At 41.3% G+C, this 5,000-nt stretch overlaps 7 non-coding genes across 7 annotated transcripts; all 7 read right to left on the bottom strand.

Annotated features, from left to right (window-relative positions):
- Positions 1-575: 575 nt before the first annotated feature.
- On the bottom strand, positions 576-657 carry trnas-aga (transfer RNA serine (anticodon AGA)). The gene has a single exon. It is a non-coding gene; the product is annotated as a tRNA-Ser (tRNA).
- An 807-nt stretch (positions 658-1,464) lies between these two features.
- On the bottom strand, positions 1,465-1,549 carry trnas-aga (transfer RNA serine (anticodon AGA)). The gene has a single exon. It is a non-coding gene; the product is annotated as a tRNA-Ser (tRNA).
- Positions 1,550-2,238: 689 nt separating this feature from the next.
- Positions 2,239-2,310, bottom strand: trnag-ucc (transfer RNA glycine (anticodon UCC)). The gene has a single exon. It is a non-coding gene; the product is annotated as a tRNA-Gly (tRNA).
- A 643-nt stretch (positions 2,311-2,953) lies between these two features.
- Positions 2,954-3,038, bottom strand: trnas-aga (transfer RNA serine (anticodon AGA)). The gene has a single exon. It is a non-coding gene; the product is annotated as a tRNA-Ser (tRNA).
- Positions 3,039-3,502: 464 nt separating this feature from the next.
- trnas-aga (transfer RNA serine (anticodon AGA)) lies at positions 3,503-3,587 on the bottom strand. The gene has a single exon. It is a non-coding gene; the product is annotated as a tRNA-Ser (tRNA).
- A 554-nt stretch (positions 3,588-4,141) lies between these two features.
- Positions 4,142-4,223, bottom strand: trnas-uga (transfer RNA serine (anticodon UGA)). The gene has a single exon. It is a non-coding gene; the product is annotated as a tRNA-Ser (tRNA).
- Positions 4,224-4,810: 587 nt separating this feature from the next.
- trnag-ucc (transfer RNA glycine (anticodon UCC)) lies at positions 4,811-4,882 on the bottom strand. Its single transcript has one exon. It is a non-coding gene; the product is annotated as a tRNA-Gly (tRNA).
- Between the last annotated feature and the right edge of the window lie 118 nt (positions 4,883-5,000).

Genomic DNA, 5,000 nt, shown 5'->3' with positions numbered 1-5,000 from the left:
TTGTCTTGGTTGCTAAACAATGAGAATCTACAGTTTTTGGCAAAGTTTGAACAGGCGCCGGGAAACCCCAATGGATTTCTAGTCCATCGCCTTAACCACTCGGCCACAACAACCTGCCAAATATTGTTATTTCAATAACTTTCAAGGTAATGTAGCAACCAGAGTTTGAGATTGTAAATGAAAGTGTTGGGCTTAATATAACTGCAATGGCTGGGAATCGAACCCAGGTCAATTGCTTGGAAGGCAGCTATGCTCACCACTATACCACCATCGCCCCAAAAAGTGAAATGTGGCTGCAAAAATGCGACAAATGTGGAATACTTTGTAGAGTGCCCAAGTTGAACACATTGAAAAGAGGGGAAGAAAAGAATAGACGGTTTACCAAAAGTAATGTAACACATACTTGAAGCTGTCTTCATATCTACATTAACACTGAGTACAAGCATGTCAAACTTGCGCAATTGACTGAGTCTTTGAAACAACAGACATTTCACCTTACGATTCGTATCGGCTAAGCTGTTGCATCGGTATGCTGCTGAACAGTGATAGCTCCATGGACATGAAAAGCAGTTTTTCGTTGCTGGCAGGATTTGAACCTGCGCGGGGAAACCCCAATGGATTTCTAGTCCATCGCCTTAACCACTCGGCCACAACAACCTGATAAATATTGTTGTTTCAATAACTTTCAAGATAATGTGGCAACCAGAGATTGAGATTGTAAATGAAAGTGTTGGGCTTAATATAACTGCGATGGCTGGTAATCGAAACCCATGTCAACTGCTTGGAAGGCAGCTATGCTCACCACTATACAACCATCGCCAGAAAGTCATTGTTATTTGGCAGCCACAACACGATAAATTTGTGAGATAACAATATTTCCAGCTGTTTTGTCTTGGTTGCTAAACAATGAGAGTCTACCGTTGTTGGCAGGGTTTGAACCTGCGCAGGGAAACCCCAAAGGATTTCAAGTCCATTACCTTAACCACACTGCCACAACAACCTGACAAATACTGTTATTTCAATAACTTTCAAGATAATGTAGCAACCAGAGTTTGAGATTGTAAATGAAAGTGTTGGTCTTAATATAAATGCGATGGCTGGGTATCAAACCCAGGTCAACTGCTTGGAAGGCAGCTATGCTCACCACTATACCACCATCGCCCCAAAACCAGTGAAATGTGGCTGCAAAAATGCGACAAATGTGGAATACTTAGTAGAGTGCCCAAGTTGAACACAATGAAAAGAGGGGAAGAAAAGAATAGACGGTTTACCAAAAGTAATATAACACATACTTGAAGCTGTCTACATATCTACATTAACACTGAGTACAAGGATGTCAAACTTGCGCAATTGACTGAGTCTTTGAAACAACAGACATTTCACCTTACGATTCGTATCGGCTAAGCTGTTGCATCGGTAAACTGCTGAACAGTGATAGCTCCATGGACATGAAAAGCAGTTTTTTGTTGCTGGCAGGATTTGAACCTGCGCGGGAAAAAAACCCCAATGGATTTCTAGTGCATCGCCTTAACCACTCGGCCACAATAACCTGACAAATATTGTTATTTCAATAACTTTCAAGATAATGTAGCAACCAGAGTTTGAGATTGTAAATGAAAGTGTTGGGCTTAATATACTCGGCCACAACAACCTGATAAATATTGTTGTTTCAATAACTTTCAAGATAATGTAGCAACCAGAGATTGAGATTGTAAATGAAAGTGTTGGGCTAAATATAACTGCGATGGCTGGGAATCGAATCCAGGTCAACTTCTTGGAAGGCAGCTATGTAAATTAAAGTGTTGGGCTTAATATAACTGCGATGGCTGGGAATCGAACCCAGGTCAACTGCTTGGAAGGAAGCTATGCTCACCACTATACCACCATCGCCAGAAAGACATTGTTATTTGCCAGCCACAACACGATAAATTTGTGAAATAACAATATTTCCAGCTGTTTTGTCTTGGTTGCTAAACAATGAGAATCTACAGTTTTTGGCAAAGTTTGAACAGGCTCGGGGAAACCCCAATGGATTTCTAGTCCATCGCCTTAACCACTCGGCCACAACAACCTGACAAAGATTGTTATTTCAATAACTTTCAAGATAATGTAGCAACCAGAGTTTGAGAATTTAAATGAAAGTGGTGGGCTTAATATAAGTGCGATGGCTGGGAATCGAACCCAGGTCAACTGCTTGGAAGGCAGCTATGTAAATGAAAGTGTTGGGCTTAATATAACTGCGATGGCTGGGAATCGAACCCAGGTCAACTGCTTGGAAGGCAGCTATGCTCACCACTATACCACCATCGCCAGAAAGACATTGTTATTTGGCAGCCACAACACGATAAATTTGTGAAATAACAATATTTCCAGCTGTTTTGTCTTGGTTGCTAAACAATGAGAATCTACAGTTTTTGGCAAAGTTTGAACAAGCGCGGGGAAACCCCAATGGATTTCTAGTCCATCGCCTTAACCACTCGGCCACAACAACCTGCCAAATATTGTTATTTCAATAACTTTCAAGGTAATGTAGCAACCAGAGTTTGAGATTGTAAATGAAAGTGTTGGGCTTAATATAACTGCAATGGCTGGGAATCAAACCCAGGTCAACTGCTTGGAAGGCAGCTATGCTCACCACTATACCACCATCGCCCCAAAAAGTGAAATGTGGCTGCAAAAATGCGACAAATGTGGAATACTTTGTAGAGTGCCCAAGTTGAACACATTGAAAAGAGGGGAAGAAAAGAATAGACGGTTTACCAAAAATAATGTAACACATACTTGAAGCTGTCTTCATATCTACATTAACACTGAGTACAAGCATGTCAAACTTGCGCAATTGACTGAGTCTTTGAAACAACAGACATTTCACCTTACGATTCGTATCGGCTAAGCTGTTGCATCGGTATGCTGCTGAACAGTGATAGCTCCATGGACATGAAAAGCAGTTTTTTGTTGCTGGCAGGATTTGAACCTGCGCGGGAAAAAAACCCCAATGGATTTCTAGTGCATCGCCTTAACCACTCGGCCACAACAACCTGACAAAGATTGTTATTTCAATAACTTTCAAGATAATGTAGCAACCAGAGTTTGAGATTTTAAATGAAAGTGTTGGGCTTAATATAACTGCCATAGCTGGGAATCGAACCCAGGTCAACTGCTTGGAAGGCAGCTATGCTCACCACTATACCACCATCGCCCCAAAACCAGTGAAATGTGGCTGCAAAAATGCGACAAATGTGGAATACTTAGTAGAGTGCCCAAGTTGAACACAATGAAAAGAGGGGAAGAAAAGAATAGACGGTTTACCAAAAGTAATATAACACATACTTGAAGCTGTCTACATATCTACATTAACACTGAGTACAAGGATGTCAAACTTGCGCAATTGACTGAGTCTTTGAAACAACAGACATTTCACCTTACGATTCGTATCGGCTAAGCTGTTGCATCGGTATACTGCTGAACAGTGATAGCTCCATGGACATGAAAAGCAGTTTTTTGTTGCTGGCAGGATTTGAACCTGCGCGGGAAAAAAACCCCAATGGATTTCTAGTGCATCGCCTTAACCACTCGGCCACAATAACCTGACAAATATTGTTATTTCAATAACTTTCAAGATAATGTAGCAACCAGAGTTTGAGATTGTAAATGAAAGTGTTGGGCTTAATATACTCGGCCACAACAACCTGATAAATATTGTTGTTTCAATAACTTTCAAGATAATGTAGCAACCAGAGATTGAGATTGTAAATGAAAGTGTTGGGCTAAATATAACTGCGATGGCTGGGAATCGAATCCAGGTCAACTTCTTGGAAGGCAGCTATGTAAATTAAAGTGTTGGGCTTAATATAACTGCGATGGCTGGGAATCGAACCCAGGTCAACTGCTTGGAAGGAAGCTATGCTCACCACTATACCACCATCGCCAGAAAGTCATTGTTATTTGGCAGCGTTGGGCTTAATAAAACTGCGATGGCTGGGAATCAAACCCAGGTCAACTGCTTGGAAGGCAGCTATGCTCACCACTATACCACCATCGCCAGAAAGTCATTCTTATTTGGCAGCCACAACACGATAAATTTGTGAAATAACAATATTTACAGCTGTTTTCTCTTGGTTGCTAAACAATGAGAGTCAACCGTTATTGGCAGGGTTTGAACCTGCGCGGGGAAACCCCAATGGATTTCAAGTCTATCGCCTTAACCACTCTGCCACAACAACCTGACAAATATTGTTATTTCAATAACTTTCAAGATAATGTAGCAACCAGAGTTTGACATTGTAAATGAAAGTGTTGGGCTTAATATAAGTGCGATGGCTGGGAATCGAACCCAGGTCAACTGCTTGGAAGGCAGCTATGTAAATGAAAGTGTTGGGCTTAATATATCTGCGATGGCTGGGAATCGAACCCAGGTCAACTGCTTGGAAGGCAGCTATGCTCACCCCTATACCACCATCGCCAGAAAGACATTGTTATTTGCCAGCCACAACACGATAAATTTGTGAAATAACAATATTTCCAGCTGTTTTGTCTTGGTTGCTAAACAATGAGAATCTACAGTTTTTGGCAAAGTTTGAACAGGCTCGGGGAAACCCCAATGGATTTCTAGTCCATCGCCTTAACCACTCGGCCACAACAACCTGACAAAGATTGTTATTTCAATAACTTTCAAGATAATGTAGCAACCAGAGTTTGAGAATTTAAATGAAAGTGTTGGGCTTAATATAAGTGCGATGGCTGGGAATCGAACCCAGGTCAACTGCTTGGAAGGCAGCTATGTAAATGAAAGTGTTGGGCTTAATATAACTGCGATGGCTGGGAATCGAACCCAGGTCAACTGCTTGGAAGGCAGCTATGCTCACCACTATACCACCATCGCCAGAAAGACATTGTTATTTGGCAGCCACAACACGATAAATTTGTGAAATAACAATATTTCCAGCTGTTTTGTCTTGGTTGCTAAACAATGAGAATCTACAGTTTTTGGCAAAGTTTGA

Source organism: Platichthys flesus, chromosome 18 (genome assembly GCF_949316205.1).
Source record: "Platichthys flesus chromosome 18, fPlaFle2.1, whole genome shotgun sequence".
In the NCBI taxonomy this organism is placed as follows: Eukaryota; Metazoa; Chordata; class Actinopteri; order Pleuronectiformes; family Pleuronectidae; genus Platichthys; species Platichthys flesus.
The sequence above is the reverse complement of the archived record's forward strand: the minus strand, read 5'-3'. Positions and strand labels throughout refer to the sequence as shown.